This window comes from Ambystoma mexicanum, chromosome 2q, assembly GCF_040938575.1.
Source record: "Ambystoma mexicanum isolate Mex_15411 chromosome 2q, UKY_AmexF1_1, whole genome shotgun sequence".
NCBI classification, from domain to species: domain Eukaryota; kingdom Metazoa; phylum Chordata; class Amphibia; order Caudata; family Ambystomatidae; genus Ambystoma; species Ambystoma mexicanum.
Genome location: NC_090924.1, coordinates 1,220,014,361 through 1,220,033,232, shown reverse-complemented (window position 1 = coordinate 1,220,033,232; position 18,872 = coordinate 1,220,014,361). Strand labels below are relative to the sequence as shown.

Below are 18,872 nucleotides of genomic sequence, written 5' to 3'. Positions count from 1 at the left end.
TGCAGCATCCGTCCACCAGTGTTTTAAAGGTTAGTGCCCCTCTTCTCTTAAGCCTAGCGCAACTGGTGCTGCAGGCATTTCCCGTTACATAAAGAGAACCAGTGACCATCTGCCACCCCCAACCCAGCAGTGCGAACCCCCTCATTTTTACCCTTGCGTCCCCCATCCAGCCAACAGGGCGTAGGGGACCTTAACTGGAACATACAACCAAGCAATTGCAATTGGGAGCAGTGTTACAGCACGGCCTTAGCTAATGAGTGGGAATAGAAGACCCATCTCTGAATCTATTACTGGGGTGGGAGGCCATTATAGAGTACTATCTGCACATGTCAGAAGGAATGTCACTGAAGCTAACCATATGAAGGAGCGTCAGTCATCTCGGTCAGTCATCTCGGTCTACCGGGGCGTCAGTCATCTCGGTCTACCGGGGCTTCCACTGGATTTGTTTCTGGAATCTGTGCCTCGAATTTGACAGCTTCACCCGGAACAGTGAAGAAGCATAGTTTGCCCCGGAACTGTAGCTTCAGTCTTGCCGGGGACAACATAGCATATTGGATGTTCCTTTCTCTGAACATTCTTTTCACCCCAGTGAATTGACATCGTTCAGCCGGCAGTGAGACAGAGAAGTCCGGGACGATCTGATTAGTCTGGGAGCCCAGTTTTAGTTCTTTCATTTCGCTGGCCAGCCGGAGGATCGTATCTCTGTCGGTAACTTATAATTTTGGCAATTATGGGCCTGGGGAAGTCTTCTGGTTTTGGTCTTGGCGAAAGCGCTCCTGTGGGCTCGCTCAACAGCAAAGAATGGAGATAAGGAGGGTTGGTCAAATAGGTCTTGGATGAGATTTTCAATCGCTAGCTCTATCTTGCCCGTAAGTGCATTTTCCGTAACTCCCACAATACGAATATTGTTCCTGCGGGAACGGGATTCTAAATCTTTGCATTTGCTCATTGATTGCTTAATTTCTTTTGAGAAGATGCCACTGTGTCTTGAAGTGTACGGATATTATCCTCATTGGTGCTTATTCTACTCTCTGCTTTTGTGATGCAAGCCCCTTCATGAGCCAGCTGGGTTTTGAAAGAGGCCACCGTAGCATTAATGTTGTCCAGTTTCTCGTGTACAGCGGCAAACCCATTTGCCATAGCCTCCATGATGCCCAACAGATCTGGTAGAAGTGGGGTTGTAGTAGCCGTAGTGGAAGGACCTGGGGAAGGATGTTCCTGCAGATTTATGTCGGTGCGTGGAGTTGCTTTTGCAAATGTATCCATTGTGCCTGTTCTCTTGCTGCCGCCGGAGCCTTTGGTCATATCTGTTGGTGGCAGGTAGTTGCAGGGGTCTAGCTTCTTTACAGATCCGGGTAAGAGAGCCAGGTGGTGAGTGTCTGCGCAGAGGAACCCCAGTCCAGCAGGATTGCGATAGGTACGTCTTGTGGTGGATTCAGAGTGTCCGTTTGTTGAGTTATAGCAGGCCAGCAAATGCTATGGCAGGTTGTGAGCGCATGTGGGCAAAGAGTGATCTCCTGCCTGAGTCGAGCAGTTGCTTCAAGGTGATCTAAAGCAGATCTAGGATCAAGCAGCCATGTGCGTAGAATTCACTGTGGACCTTATGAGAGATCGGATTTCCAGCACCTAGATGAGCATGGTAGCAGGCTCCCGTGTGTTGGCTGATTTAGCTCTCCATGCACTATGAGAGCCTACAAAGAGTTCCCACAGGGGGGAGAACAGGAGAATATGAAGCATTGAGCCGCTGTGGATGCGTGCTTCAGCGCTGATAGGTGCTCAGCTTCACGTGGAAGGATCTATGCATCGGCGAGCAGTCTGCACCGGGGGGTGCTACTGTAGTGGATGGCAGCTATGCCAGGAGTGGAGCCGAGTTAGTCGAGGGTTCCCCCATACACTGGGGCCTCAGGCTATATCCACCTAAACACCTCAGCCTCAAGGGGATCCAGTGTTCTGATACTGCAGTAGTTTCCACCTGCCGGAATTGGGGCCGAAGCCTAGTAAGGGGGCAGCAGGGCACCCCCCCCATAGATCAGGTGTGCAGAGTGTTACAGTGAGGGGCAACCTGGCTACGCTCAGCTGTGTATGGCCTGAATGTTGCTTCTACGTACGGAGGGAAGCCGCTCGCGTATCGTGAGGCCGGGTGCATGCAGTAAGGGACCCGGGATCTGATATTTAATGAAGGCTCCACAGCCCCTCCCTCCCAGTCGAGGGTGGCATACCGCTGGGTAATGAGTCAAATCGTGGTGGGGGTACAGGCAGGCCACGGAGTCCCGGGGGGGCTCACCTTAATGTTTGTGGGATATTGCCTTTCCGTATGCCGGTGATAGCGGAATGACGGATCCGATCTGGGGGATCCCGTCATAACAGCCACATCCCGGCTCCAGGATGCCGTAGTGTGTCCACTGAAGCCCTCTCCGCAGCATCTCACGATTGCAACCTCTTGGTAGCTCTGCCACCTCCTTGAGATCTGCGATGTGCAAAGCGCCCTACCAGCGCTGATGCAGCTGGCAGGGGGTTCGCTCAGCCATGTGGATTTTGGTGTGTTCCACTCTGAAGCCACTGCAACCTATTTTAAAGACTGGAACCTTGGCGCAGAGTATCTTGTTGCCATCAATGGGGGTCTTACCGTGCTTTGAGTCCGGAATGCTGCAACAGAGGACGGTGCGAGTCTCCGAGCCAGGATCTGCGCGGCACATATCCTTCTGGTATTGTCGTACCGCGGGCCCTGGTCACTGATGGTTTTCTCCCGTACCTGGTCCTGCAACTTGGAGTCTAGGGGCCCATGGCACTCGACACTGGGACAGGAGGTGTGGGAGTATGTCAGCTGACCAGCCTTGTAAATGCAGGGATTATGATCACGTAGGGCCGCCACCTTCTTCCTTAATGTTCGGCCAGTGCATGGAGCAGAAAAGCTAAGCAGCCATTTTAGAGGCTGCACAACAGCGCCCCCACAATGTAACATTTCATACTATCATTTCATTGGTTGGCTCTATACTACATTAGCCGACCTGGCAGATGAGGTTCTAATTGGCTGGTAGTTTGCTCATACAACCTTGGTCACTTTGATGTGATGCCAGGGTGTGTGGTGAGGAAGGAGAGATGAACGGGCTGCTGTGATTCAATTTGAACATTTTTGAATTCATTTATATCGCACACCGAGCAAAACCAACAATATCTGGGCAGAGCTGGAAACAACGGTCGAAGAAAATCTGCCACCTACAAAACCTTGTCAGTTCCACAAGCATCAATGTCCAAGCAACCAGCTACATCACCAAGTTCACTAATTTAGTGAAAGAAATAAGTCTCCAGGCCCTTTCAAAAAGCAGTGAGCGTTTTTTGTGCTCAGATTCCCATTGGAAGATGGTTCCTGAGCTTTGGGCCATATACTTCAAACATTTGATCCCCCTGGATAAATATCTGGATGGTGGAACCTGCAGCAACAACTTGCAACAACTTGTTGCAGGAGCATAACTGGCAGACTGGAGTATACATCTTAATTGTGTCCACCAGATAGCTAGGTGCCAACTGTTTTACACTTTTAAGAATGATACAGAGAATTTTAAAATCTATCCGTTCCTTCACGGCAAGCCAATGCAGTGAGCGCCGCAGAAGGGAGATAGGGGATGATTTTGCCACCCCGAAAATAAGTCTTACTGCTGCATTTTGTGCTATTTGCAATCTCTGAACTTGGGTAGTTGGGTTTCCTGTCAGCAAGGAATTGCCCTACTCCAGGTATGAGTTAGTGAGGGTCCCCACAACTGCTGCATGATCCTTACCTGGTATAAATGGTAGGATCTGTCTTAACCGTGTGTAGAGTATAGAACACTGATTGTACCTTTGCACTGACCTGTGCTTTACACCCCATGTCCTCTTCCCAAACACAGCCCAGATTTTGTATTTTAGGAGCAAAGGCCAGTTGTGACCTTAAAAGGCAAGACGATGGATGGAGGCTGCAATTTTGTAGTTGATTTTTGTTAAAAAAATACTACATAAGTTTTTCCTGCATTAAACAACAACTGGTTTCAGCACACCCATGATTGAACTTCCTTTCGGCAACGTTGCACCAACTCAAATGTCTCCTCCAGTCCTCTCAACTCTCAGAAACACCTGGGTGTCATCAGCGTACAAATGGAATTTGACTTGATGTATCCTCAAAATTTCCATGGGAGGGTTCACATATAGATTGAAAATGAAAGGTGAGAGTGTTATCTACACAACTGTACTACCTTCTGTTATTTGGTAATATGTATTGCTGACTTGATACATTTTTGTGACAACTTATAATAAAGATATGATACAAATAATAGAGCCTCTAAGAATGACTCCACCAAACCATCTATGAAGAGTTATGCAACTATTGTAACTTTCCCTGAAAAATCATGCAGTACTCAGAGTAGTCACTTTGTGACTAGACTATTGATATTGCTTAAACAGAGGGCTTCCAAAAAGCCCAAGAGTCCACTCATGCCAAAAGGTCCAAATGCCAAACAATGCCTAAGCGCCCAAAATGAAGCAACCAGTTTCATATCATGTCTGAGGCCTGGCAATATAAAGTCTTTATTATGTGGAACTGAAAATATTTATAAACACCTTCTAAAACCTAGAGCATGGTCCCACAGCCACGCTTTATCCCTCCAAAGTGATACAGATATGGCAGACCATTTATTGGACTTGAGATTGGTGTGCAGAAGCCCTGTTTAATGATCTGAAAGCAAGCTAAAAATCCCTACCCATTACTTAGCCTGAAATAAAGCTTGCATGTTGTTGTCTTGTTTTACCTAATATTATTATGGTATTTAGTGGCCATGACAAAGCTTGGAAGCTTCAGACTAAAGTCGAATACTATGATTAGGCTTTATATGAAATTACAGAACACATTGCCCACTTAGAAACTGTTATTGCCCGCCCTAAACCTCTAAGACAATTATTTGCATCACTCTCATAGGGGCTGGTCGCCAGGTAACTAGAAAGTAAACTATTCTGTAAATGGCATACAAATAAATCTCAAATGAATCTTAAAATCCTAAAAGTAGCTAGACAATAATACAACATTTAAATTACTACAGAAAGCAATCATTTATTTATATCTAGGATTGATATAGCAAAACATTTCTAAATAGCTATTTTCTCAAATGTTGCATCCTTTAGAAAACAAGAGATAACCATTTCCAATTCAACCTATAACGACTTGCTAGCCACAAGATATTCAATCAATGTTAAAAGCTAAGATCGTCTTAATCAGAAAGTCAATTCTAGCCTCTAATGTAGACCTTCTATATCAAATACAATGGCCACTTTCAATCACACTTTCCAATTGTTTTTTTTTTTTTTTATCAAGATATTATTGAAGATTCTCAGGTGTAACAGTATTAGGTTACATAAGAACAAGAATGTAGTATTTTGAAACAGTTACAAAGAAACATCATAACTATATATATATAGTATTGCAACTTCTTACAATGGTTACCATTTCATCTATGTCAGATAGTTTTTTCCCTCACTCTCTCCCGCACCTTACCCTCCACCCACCCTTCCAACTACCAAGGTTCGACACCTGTATATCCAGATATTCATATGGGGCTCTTTATGTATATGATTCTGTACATTCATCATTAGTAGTGATTATTGTTACAAATGTAACTAGTGGTTCAATCTCTTATGTCATTGCCCCTCATTTGGGATCTCCCCGGATGTGCTGTTAATCTTCTATGGTATGTCACGAGGGGAAGCCATTCTGAGTCTGTGTATGTGTGAGTTTCTACCAGCAAGGCGGTCATACTCCCAATTTCATATATTTCATGGGCTTTATTGACCCATTCTCTTTGTGTTGGGAGGTGTCGCCTTTTCCAATGGAATGCTATACACACCCTAGTCACTAGGACATATGGGTCAGCCCAATATACCTATTCCCGGCCTCCTCTAAGCCAAAGACAACCAACAACGGCGTCCATTTCCTCGCTACCCCATCTAGTTCTTTCAGCCACACCAGGACTTCTTTCCAGAACAGTTGGGCATTCCTACCAGATATGCCAATATCTGCCTGTGTTCCCAGATCCCCTCTAACACAGTTGGTTAATACCTGGATACATCTTGGCTCACCTATAAGGTGTTCAGTTGCCTGCTCTGAAGAAGCCTATAGTGCATTATGTATTCCATTGCAATCGTTGAGGACCACTTTGTTCTATAAAAGGCCTGCCAAAGGTACCCATCATCCTGCAGTCCCAGATCCCTTTCCCAATGTGATCTAGCCAGGGAGATCCGAGTCTGCCCTCTGGTTAGTAGTGTCTTGTATAATTCCGAGACAAGGGCCCTAGAACACGTATGTTTGTCCAGTACTCGTTCAAAAGGTGTTAATGGCCGACCAAGGTGTCCCTCCCAGAACGGGTCTGTTGGGACTCCTTTTAGCTATAAGTAAACGAAAGGAGTCATCATGGGCCTCATCCAGTTCGTCTTTATTCAGAAAGTGTCCTTCGTGCCACAGCTGGCTTGCTCTCACCAGACCTGCCTTGTAGTATGGTTGATATTGGAGAGGTTCAACTATTCTATCCCTGATGGGGGGGAGGGCCATAGGCAACTAAGAGGTGAGGGACAGGAGGTTACTATTTCCATATCTTATGACTTCTGTGATCATTTCCATAGGGTGGCCAGTACTGCATGTGTCTGTATTCTCAATTTCAAAAGCCTGTATGGGACCCGTAGCCATTCTCCCATAGTAACTGGTGATGATAAATTATTTTCTAGTGCCACCTATTGCTTTTCTTTAGTTTCCTATAGACAGACCCCAGGATCCGGAATAGTGACACTCTATAGGATTCTTTTAGATCAGGGAGATGGACTCCACAGGCGTCCTTTGGCAAAATCAAGTTTGTGTATGCTATCCGTGGTCTCTTTCCTACCCATACAAAAATGTGTGAATGCTCTCTTTGAAGTGGATCAGCACCTCCAGTGGTAAGGCTTGGAGTAGGAATAATAGCCTCCAGAGGACAACAGGTCTTTTTTAACTGTTTCCCATAAAGCAGGATAATTGATGGTGTATAGGTGTGTCAGGGACCTCGAGATGCGGTGGCCCAGGTATGACAGTAGGTTACCCAGTACTTTTGAGGAGTTTGCTCCCTTCTGGTGTGTCATCCCTCATAGGGAAGGCCACTGATTTGACCAGGTTTATTTTGAAGCCAGAAAAGGAAGCATATATTTCCAGTATCTCTATGAACGTTGTAGGTTGCTTATATATGCCAAGATTTCGGCTGCGAAAAGGGCTAATAGAACTCCTTCCCATGTATTTCTAGTGCCTGTATTTGCATATCTCCTTGTATTGAGGTCGACAGTGGTTCAAGTTATAGGGTGAACAGCAGGGGTGACAACGGACACTCTTGTCTCATTCCTTTACTCAATCGAATTTCCCTGGATGCTATGCTATTCACCCCCACTCTTGCCACCAGCATTACATATCGCGCAATGACTCCAGTTTTCCATCTCGAGACCAGACTGACCTTCTGGAGGACACAGTTTAGTAAGGGCCATTCCACCCTGTCAAAGGTCTTTTAGGCGTCTAGCAACACCAAGAGTGAATCCTGGTCCTCCTCCCCAGTCCTATGATCGGGTCTAGAGTTTTGCCATTGTTATCTACTTATTGCCTGCCTCTTATGAAGAACACATTCAATATTGAGATTGTTCGGTAGGAACCACATTCTAGTTTATCCTTTACCTCTTTGGGGATTACCACTGATCCAACCTACGTCAAAGATACTGGGGTCATACCCCTTTCCAGGATTGGGTCAAAGAGTCTGGTTAGGAACGGCGCTAGACTTCCTCCCGGTCTCTTACAGAAGGAAGGTGTATGGCCGATCCTGCATTCAATTTTGCTATAGCTTTGAGCACTTCTTCCGTCTCTATTGCAGCATCCATCTCTACCACCTCCTCTTTCATCAAAGATGGCAGGGAGATGCCATTGAGGTATAAATTCACCCCAGTGACACCAGGCGTTCCCTCATTTGTGTATAGCTGGGCATAATATTGGCCAAACCTTGGGGCTACTGCCTTCAGATGAGAAAGAATGTCACCTTTGATTTTACAGAGTGCCCTGTCCGTTCTCTGCCCTCTAAGGTGAGCCACCAACATGGTAGGTGCTTTGTCCACATCGTATTACCTCTGTTTAATTGGTGCCAAAGCTTTGGCATCCATAGGTTCCCAAGTGCCGTCTTAGTTCAGCTACTTCCCACACCATTCCTTCTTGGGGGTGCTGGTTTTCTCTAAGTTCCTCTTCCTTAACTCTTATGTCATGTCTAAGGTCTGTTTCCCTCCGTGCCCTCTCCCTTTTCTTAGCAGAAACCTCAGAGATTAAAAGGCCTCGGAAGTGGCCTTTGCATGTCCTGTTTCTAGTACATCCCCAGTGTTGTATTATATGTCAGGGTCCCAGTTCCAAAGATAGTATGGACATATGGTCAGACCCGTCACAACCTGTATCCCAGCACCCACAATGCTGTGTTCCTTTTCAGCGTCTATTAGAATGTAGTCCAGTCTTGTGTATGTTTTGTGTGGTGGGGAGTAAAACGTATATGATCAATGCTCTGGGTGCATCAATTTAATATTACTCAATGTGGAACCTCTTCAGATAATATGCAAATGTGTTTTCCACCCTTTCCATTGGTTGCTTTGCCCCCTCCCTGAGGGAATACCAATCTTGGTGCGTATCTGCCAACATGTTGAAATCACCTCCACAACTCAGGTTCCCTGTTTTCCTCCCTCCCAAAAAGGCTAGTGCTTTGCTACAAATCTACAAAACTTCCCTTGATGTTATATATATATGGGAAACATTACTCACCGTAATCGTATTTCTGATGCTTGTATCTGCTTAGATTCACATGCTGTGCATAGGCCGACATCTAGTGGAAGCTGCAGAGTATTACAGTTTGTTTTTCGAAACTCGAAAATGGGCGTCGACACAGGGCGTGCCAGTAATACTACTCCTAGTGTGACGTACACTGTACCCAAGATCCCTAACGCGTCTAGGATCCTCAGATTGTATTTTTTATGACATGAGGTAGCATGAGGAGTAGCGTGAGTACAGATAATCCAAGCAGATAGATAGAAAGGTAAGACTACAAGCAACCATGCGCCTTCTCTCAGAGGGGAGGAAGGGTGGGTCGTATGTGAATCTAAGCAGATACAAGCATCAGAAATACGATTACGGTGAGTAATGTATCCCTTCTGAGGCTTGTGGAATCTGCTTAGATCACATGCTGTGCATAGATTAGCGAGCAGTACCTGAAGAAGGAGGTGTGATGTGAGGAGGGTCATGAGCAAATAGATGTCTTAGAACCGCTTGTCCCACTTGTGTATCTGCCTTGGAATGGGTGTCAATACAGTAATGCTGAGTAAAAGTGTGAATGGAGCTCCAAGTAGCTGCTTTGCAAATGGTGTCAAGGGGTACATTTGCAATGAAAGCCAGAGTGGCCCCAATGCCTCTAGTAGAAAGGGCTCTTGGCGTGAAAGGCAGAGTTCTTTCAGAGAGTGAGTAACACAGCTGGATACAGTTAATAATCCACTTCGAGATGGCACCTTTAGAGACGCGATCCCCCTCTCTGCCTGTAGCTACGGAGACAAACAGTTGATCTGTTTTTCTTAGCGGTCTGGTCTTATTTACATAGTAGAGGACCGTCCTACGCACATTTAGGGTGTGTAGTTTCACCTCAGCCGAGCTTTGAGGGTCCTGGAAGAAAGCCGGAAGCTCGATGGACTCGTTTACATGGAATTTAGATATAAACTTAGGTGAGAACCTAGGGTGTGTGCGTAAGACCAGTTTGTCTTTATGGACAGTAAAGAAGGGATCCTGCACTGACAGAGCCTGAATTTCACTGACCCTTCTTATAGAAGTAATAGCTACTAAGAAGGCCGTTTTATAAGTCAGGTGTTTGAGACTGCTTTTATGCATGGGCTCGAAGGGGGGTCCCATGAGCTTGGATAGCACCACTTTAAGGTCCCACCCTGGTGGTGGGTTTGAAATAGGAGGGTGAAGTCTCTTTACTCCTTCCAAGAAGGCTTTAACTACTGGTACTTTCCACCACGAGACCTTGCTATGGGAAGTGATGTATGCCGACAGGGCTGCCAGGTGTACTTTCAGTGAGTTAAAAACCAATCCTGCATCTAGCAGGTGGAGCATGTATGTAACAATAGTGGAAGGAGTGCAATCAACAGGGTTGATTTGTCTACTCTGGCACCAGATAACGAACCTCTTCCACTTGTCAAAGTAACAGTGCCTTGTGTTTGGTTTCCTAGATTCTTTTAGGATGTCCATACACCTCTGTAGTAAATTGAGATGTCCAAACTCTATGACCTCAGGAGCCATGCTGCCAGGTTCATTGAGTTGGGTTGCTGGTGCACTGTTTGACCTTGGTGCTGGGACAGTAGGTTGTACCAGGCTGTAAATTTGATGGGCTCGCACACCGCCATCCTGCTTAGGTGTGGGAACCACGGTTGTCTTTCCCACATGGGAGCAACTAGGACGAGCGTCATCGACTCTCTGTTCATCTTGTTCACCACCTTCCTGATGAGAGGAGTTGGTGGAAAAGCGTACGCAAACATCCCTGACCAGTTCATCCACAGGGCGTTCCCCTGGGAGTCTGGCTGGGGGAACCTGGATGCAAACCCTGGGCATTGTCTGTTTTCGCTTGTGGCGAATAGGTCTATAGTGGGGAAACCCCACTGTGAGAAGATATCTTCTACGCCCTCTCTGTGTAGAACCCATTTGTGTTCCTCTGGGAGGGAGTCTCTGTCAGAGCATCCGCTAGGGAATTGAGCTCCCCTGGAACATGTTGTGATGACAGGAAGATGTTCCGTCTGAGTGCCCATACTGATGCTGATTTTTCTTTACCGAGGATTCCCAGCCTGACGACGGGGAATATTCATAAGCATGTGAATCCATGCCAGACCCCATGCTGGAGAACCAGATTTTCTGGGCAAGCTTGGACAGATTTGCCGAACGAGTCCCTCCTTGCTTCTTCAGGTAGAACATGGCTGTTGTGCTGTCCGTCCGGATTTGCACTGACAGGTTTAGTAGGTGGGGCTTGAAGCACTCTGAATACTGCCAGAAGCTCTAGCAGGTTGATGTGGTTCCTGGCCACTGAGGGAGACCAGAGACCCTGAGCTGTGTGGTGGAGATGGTGAGCTCCCCACCCCGTCAGACATGCATCGGTAGTGACTACTGCCTGTACTTCGGAATCGTAAAAAGGTTTTCCCTGTGCAAGATTCTCTCTTGTCCACCAGTGAAGGCTTTGTACTAGTGTTGGCGAAACGACCACTAGATCGTCCCACTGCCCACTTGCCTGAGACCACTGTTTCGCCAACCATTCCTGCATGGGACGCATATGCAGGCGCGCGTGGGGGACCAGGTAAATACATGACGCCATCATGCCCAGTAAACGCATTGCTTTGCGTACCGTTATTTGGTGAACGGACTGATAATGCAGAATTTGCAGTAGTATATTCCGAATTCTTTCCTCTGAAGGAAAGGTCAACCCCTTTTGAGTATCTAGGATTGCTCCTAGGAACTGTTTGGAGGTGCTTGGCACCAGGCTTGACTTTTTCTCGTTGATTGAGAAGCCTAACTCGTGGAGGAGGTCGATCGTCCTTTGAATGTTTGTCCTGCAAATTACTGGGGTTTCCCCCGTTATGGGCCAGTCGTCCAGATAAGGGTACACCAGGATTGCCTCCCTGCGTAGGTGTGCAGCCGCCACCGCCAGTACCTTGGTGAATACCCTTGGTGCCGAAGCTATCCCGAAGGGCAGTACCTTGAATTGGTAGTGCTGACTGTCCACCTTGAAGCGCACGTACCTTCTGTGCGCTGGGAACATGGAAATATGAAAATAAGCATCTTTCATATCCAAGGTTGCCATGTAATCCCCCTTTTTTAGGAGGGGGATTACCTCTTGTAGCGTAGTCATACAAAACTTTTGGGGCTTGACATACTTGTTGGCACATTGGGCGCATTGTCAAATCTTTCTTTGGCACAAGGAAGTAAGTTGAATAAATACCCTTGTTTACCTGGTGTCCCGGGACGAGTTCTATCGCGTCCTTTTCTAGCAGAATGGCGATCTCCTCGAGGAGAATATTCTGATGTTCTAAAGAGTGTACTCTTTGTCATGGAGGATGGTTCCGGGGATGATGCAGTAGTTCTATACAGTACCCTGTGGATACTGTTGACAGCACCCATCTGTCTGATGTGATCCCTTCCCAAGCCTGGGTGAAGTTGGAAATGCGTGCCCCTACTGGGGTTGCATGAGAAGGGACCCTGAACTGAGCGTCACTGCTTTGGTGGAGGCGTGCCGCCTCCTTTGCTGGGGCTGCCTCTGCCTTTACCACGACCTCTCCTATTACCCCTGCCGTAACCCTGGTTAGACTGTTGGCTGTTGTTCCACTGTGTACCCTGCCCCTGGGAATAGTTAGATCCTTTCTGGGAATTTTGGCCGCGTGGGCGATGAAAAGTACTATTCCCTCTCTGGTTAGAGGGTTTATTGGTTAACTGGCCAAGGGACTTGAGTGTCTCGTATTCGTCCTTGGCATTCGTCAGTGCGTCCTCGACTGCCTTACCAAACAACAGATCGGCTTCCACCGGTTTGTCCAACAATGATGCCTGGGTTTCTGCCTTAAAACCAGACTGCCATAACCACGCATGTCTCTTGATAACAGTGCCTTCTGCTATCAATCTGCCTGCGTTGTCCGCGGGGTCAAAAGTTGCTTTCAAAATGCAACCAGACACGGCTCTACCCTCTGCGGAAATCCGAGCTAACTGGCCCTTTAAAGGTTCCGGAGCAGAGGCTATGAGTGCCGCGACTTCTTCCCACTGATGGCAGTTGTAGCTGGCCAACAGGGTGGTGGAGTTTGCAATCCTTGCTTGATAGGCGGACGTTGAGGCTACTTTCCTGCCGAAACCATATAGTTTTTTGCTCTCCTTGTCGGGAGAAGCTTCGGACGATGACAAGGGTGTTCCAGCCCTCTTACGAGTGTTAGTGACAACTAGGGAGTCTGGCTTCAGATGTCCCCTTATATAGAGAGGGTCAGACTGGGCTGCCCTGAAAAGTTTTTTAACCCGGGGTTTGACTGCTCTGGTGAGGTTCGGGTTCACCAGGGACGGGTCTATTCTTCGCTGAATGGACTTAAGGATAGGGATGGTCTGGGCAACAGGCCTCCTTTCTCCCACTAACTCCTCTGCAAAGTCCCTCTCCTCCTGGACACCGTGGGTGTCAATATGGAAATGTTCTGCCGCACGTGCGAGAACCTCATTTAGGACGGGTTGGTTATCGATAGGGGAGTCGGTAACCGGGGCTTCGTTTTCTACCGGGGAATCTACTCTGCAGGTTTCAGGGTCTTCCTCTTCCTCTTCTTGGTCCTCATCATCCCCATAGTAGCCCGTCCCGGTTTGCTCTTCTATGGTCGTGAGTATGGTTGTACCTCGAAGGGGTCTGTAGACCTCCTCGGTGTCTCAAACCGGGGCTTCTTACTCGGGGGGATAGGATCATTAGAGCCTGAGGGTGTTGCCCCTTGTGGATCATATGAAAGTAAATGGTCTGGATTTTTATTGTAAAAGTCAGCCAAAGAAGACATCCTTGACATGACCCTATCTATGTCTTCACTCGACCATTTTTTGGAACTGGGAATGACTCTCTCAGCAAGTCTCGGGGATTTATCTTGAGTAGATTTGCTGGTTTTAGACATATCAGCAGACCTGCTCTTGTCTGTCTGTTTAGGGGGAGTGATGTGTTTCACAGGTGTAAAAGAGTGCAAAGGCTGCTTCTTCTGCTGTTTTCCCCCCTCCCCGTGAGTGGAAAAATGTTTTCCCTGTCCTTTTGTGGCTCTGGAGGTTTTCGACGTCTGGTGTTGAGGATCAGGGGTAGAGTCCCTGTCCTTCGAGTGTGGGGCCTCGCTGATCTTGTCTGCGGGCTCCGACTCCTGGAGCGCGGCCTGGGGGTGGAAGTCGTCTTCGTCCTCCGACGATCGAACTTCTGTTAGCCTAGGGAGCGAGGCACTCTTGGCAAGAGTGGATGATTGCCTGTAGTCATGCGGCGATCTCGATCGAGAACGCCCAGAGGACACCGAATCGGACCGTTCTATTTGTGCCTCTTTCCGAGAACTCGACGTCTTCGAGTCTCAGTTGGACTTCCTGTGTTTAGTGTGTGTGGTGTGTGAAGCGCTTGTGTCACCGGGGGTCTTCCCCATAGCCGCCCTGCCGGACGACCTTCCGAGGTCGGGGACCTGCGCTCAGGTGTCTTTCGACGCCGTAATGCCCTCGCCGTCTGAAAATACGGCGTCGCTGACGTCGCTGAAGGCGCCCTCCGCTGCCATGGCCGCCTGCCTGGCGTGGTGGGCCCAACGCTTCGTCGAACGGTCCTTAAGTGTCTTAGGTTTAAACCTACTACACGCTCTGCAGTTCGCTTCGGGGTGGTCCCTCGGCAAGCAGAGATTGCACGTGGCGTGCCTGTCGACCCAAGGGTATTTGCGATTGCACTTGGGGCAGAATTGAAAAGGGGTACCCTCCATACACACCTTGAGGCAGCGGGCTGTTAAGTGTAGGAAATGTATAAGGTGTACCTATATACCAAGAGTGTAGAGTATGTCCAACCACCCACTCTCCCTACTTGCAGGGCCGAGGCCAGAGGCCTTCCAAGGCCCGGGCCGAGGCCAGAGGCCTTCCGAGGCCCAAATCCATCGTGCAGCAGCCGACGGTCGATTTCTTCTCCAGCCGGCGTCGAGTGTCGAAGTTCGACATTGGGATGGGGAAGGATGTAAATAAATTAATATTTTAGCAAAAGTATGGCTAAGGCCTGGGGACTCCGAAAAATGCTTCCGACTAGTATGGCAGAAAAAAACAATCTGAGGATCCTAGACGCGTGAGGGATCTTGGGTAAAGTGGACGTCACACTAGGGATAGTATTACTGGCACGCCCTGTGTCGACGCCCATTTTCGAGTTTCGAAAAACAAACTGTAATACTCCGCAGCTTCCACTAGATGTCGGCCTATGCACAGCATGTGATCCACAACACAAGCCTCAGAAATATATATATATATATATATATATATATATACCACATCTTTCCCTCTTAATTGAAATTCTTCTTCTCTCTTGAATTTAGTTTCCTGGATGCAGAGTACATCAAGACTAGATTGCCCGAGCTCCCGTAATAACATAGATCAATCCCTTCCCATTTACAGTTCCTAATTGCATAGAATTTAGCCTTGACATAGTTTCTCATTTATTTGCACAGACCAATACATTTTGTTTCTCACATATGTTATGCCACCACTGATAGTACTATTTTTTGTAAACATGGCAGCCATGAACCCAATTGTTTCCAACTCTGACTCCACAAAAAATCCCTGATAGCACATGTCAATGCCACCAGTAAACCCCTTTACCATGTATATTTTCAATCCTTCCTCTGTTCCATCCTAAGGGGTTTCTTCTCACTTGTGTGAGACGCCTTCTGGAATAAGGGCCACCAATTAGGATACCCTCACCCAAATCATATACTTGTGTGTATTGGGAAAGTCCCATCAAGACGCTTTCGTAACCCTGACATCCATAGGGGCCCATCTCTGCGCCCGAAGTTACTATCCCACTCCATCAATTGTCATGTTCCCCTCTATCATTGAATCAAATCTTTTGTCAATTCTACCTCTAAGTTCAGTCATGATTGGATATCTCCCCTCATTAACTTTATTTCTTCCAGGACAGGAGGTCGAAATTAAGATTGGGTAAGCAGGAGCTAAGAGCAGCTCCTGGTTATCCAGCATTAACCAGAAGCTACCACTTTGGAACAAAGCTCTAGCACATAGCTTTCCAAAAATCGAACTACTATAAAAGATGCAAACAAATAATTGAGTCCCTTATTTATGACCCCTTATGCTTTAAATGTCGTATAGATATGTGCTAATGTTTATTGATAGATTTCCCCAAATGCACAAGTGTGTTTGTTATGCACAAGTTGGCCTGGGGAGTCAAAATTAGCTTCTGGTAGCTATTGGTGTCAAGCTAAACAGCCTCTTCTATGCTGCACACATGAGCTAAATAGCTCCCAGCTCACCTAAATTTCAAACCCTGCAGGAGCATATGTATGTTTGCCTTAGTGGCTACCTCCTTCATTTCACTGACCGGTGGTCTTGGATTCTCTGATTCATTCATATTCTCAGCACACACCATATGGCAGATTTTATGGAGAGTGGACAGTGTCCCTGGTTTGAGCATGGGTTAGGCTGGTTCTGCGCCTGGGTAGTCAGCTATTCTGTGGGCAAGTCAGTCTGGGTTTTGTCCTCTCGAGACTTCACTGATTTACCTGGGTGATTTACTCAGTGAAGGTGCCCCACGTCTTCTGTGCTATGCCCTGTGGCCCTATCCTTGTAACCCGCTGGGTGCCGAACCTTAAGCTTCCTTCTCGGAAGGAGGAGATTGGGTAGTCATAGGCCAATGGATGCCAAGGCTGCTGGGTCTAGAGACCTAAGCTACTCTTCACTGATGACGGCCAATGAGGCCAAAACATGTCTGTGACCTAGCAGTTTCGGCTGGTCTTCCTCTTTTGGGGTGGGACCAAGCCTGACTTGAATTGGTCTTTCCCCTTCTCTAATGGCTTGGCAGGCTGAAAAACGATGGTCTTGAGTGTTGCCCAGAACAATGCCAGTGGTTAGGATTCATTTGAAACCTTCCAGCCAAAACCTCTTTTGTTTTGCACAGCTCCCATCACCTCCATAGTCGTGCAGCTGGCGTGGCCCTGAGCTTGGAGACGCAGCATCTGTGGCCATTTTAGCATGGAGCCGATGCTCTGGTGAGTCAATGTGTAGCCCAGCAGGGCTTACCTCTGTAAGGGCATGGGTAGTGGTCTGGTGCATAATGGGCCAGATTTGTCTTCTGGAGTCACACTTCGTCTATTGTAGGTAGATCACCAGTCTCACAGCGGCTTCCGATGTCTCAATGACCCCGTTTCATGTGCGTTGTCTCACTCAGGGACCGTCTCATTGCTTCATTGCAGCTCAGATCGAGAGGGACAGCACGTTAGGTAGCCATGTTATCCGTTCCCCCTGGTGGTCTCCCGCCAAATTTGTAATTGAATCACATTTTTCTGTATCATCTATGACAAATAGGTATTTCTGTTAGACCAACATATTGTATGTATTGTATCCTATCTTACCATTTTTGTTAGCCATGGAAAATTAATCACTTGCTGAACTTGTTATTTCTGCTACTTTAAAGGATTCCTGGATTAGTCCACTACTAAAAAAAAACACATCTAGCAGACAAGTATAGGCCAGTATCTAACATTCCTTTTCACATGAAAACTTTAGAAAATGTAGTTCCCATCCACAAAACATATAAATTGCTGTGAGAGTTTCAATCAGGATTTAGACCATCCATGGTATTGAGAAGGTGTTGTTAGAGGTCAGAGAGGAATGAATGTAATCATGCCACAAACAAATCATCCTTTATAATACTGCTTGATGTTTAAGCGGCATTTGACATTCTTCACAACAGTATTCTAACTCAAATCTTGAGATTTTTGCCAAGGCTGTTGACTGGTGAACCCTGCATTACGATGGACCCTGCGGTCCCCAAAAATGTTTGATCGTAAATGGCATTCATACAAAGTTTGTCGGAACAAAATAAGGTCTCCTCTATTTCCCCTGTATCATTTATTGTCCATATTAAAACATTTCAAAACTTGCGTGCAGACCTCCAGGTTGGTATCACTGCCATTTTGATGAAATCCACCTGCCTTTGAAAGAAAGAAACTCTGCATCTAGGATAACATACTGGAAAATGCTTTCTACCAAATAAAACAACAGGCTTAACCTGAATACTTTCAAGAAAAAATGAATGATGTTCCTGCCTCTTAAGGCCACACCTACTTCTTGGCTATCACGCTTCAAGTTAGAATCCCATCCTATACCATCCCTAAATTATGTGAAAACATAGGGTGTTTATTTCGTCCTTTGAACCGATGTAGCAGCCCAAATAAATGGGATTGTTAGTAGCACTCCCTGATATATAATTATTCAGACAGAAATCAACAATATTTTGATGATAATCATTGAAATGTCATTGCTGACACCACACCTAATGATTGTGATGATCATACTGCTGCAGTGGCATTATGTGGATTATGCAAGGTAAAAGGTGTACGGTTTTGAATGAAATCTTACATCTTATACCTAACAGAAACAAAGGGGTGTCATCTGGCTCCTGACACCCAAATGGTACAGCTGCCACAATCTGTCACCGTGTCCAGCAAGACCCATTATTATGCATGTGGCAGTAGTAGAGGTAGATTTTGGTGTCAGGGGTTCAGGCAGCTCCTGAGGGGGTGTACAGGCCTACTAAATGATTCAAGGTCACTGGCGGCAGGTGGCATTAACATCTTCCATAGATTAGCACAAGTGAGCGAGCATAGCAAAAGAGGACTGATTAATATAGGTAAAAATGGGTGTTTTTCCATAGAAAACCTTTAAAATAATCTGTAAAACCTTTTTTATAGCATTATATTTTTTAGAAAATGGGATAAAAACCATAACATTTACAGTTGGTAATACATGAAAGTAGATTCCATGTCACTAAGAGTATACAGGAGTATTTTACAACATTTTCAGGATGCCTGTGTTCACAACAGATGCTAGTTTTGTCATTGAAAGACATTTTATGCAGCTACACCCACAACATATCCCAGCATTTCTAGTGCAAATCACTTTCAGTTTGTGGCCACGATCTATGACATTTGGTCAATGTTACTAGTTGTTATGAAGCAGCATACACCTTTGAGGCTCGTATGATCACTTTAAATCACTTTTGTGATGCTGTGACCACAATCTATGACAGTATGGTCACTATAAATAA

The 18,872-nt window shown here is 46.5% G+C and overlaps 1 protein-coding gene across 1 annotated transcript in view; it reads right to left on the bottom strand.

Moving 5' to 3' along the window:
* AHR (aryl hydrocarbon receptor) overlaps window positions 1-18,872 on the bottom strand; it is a 723,464-nt gene that overhangs the window by 21,464 nt on the left and 683,128 nt on the right. The gene's annotated exons all lie outside the window — the stretch shown is intronic.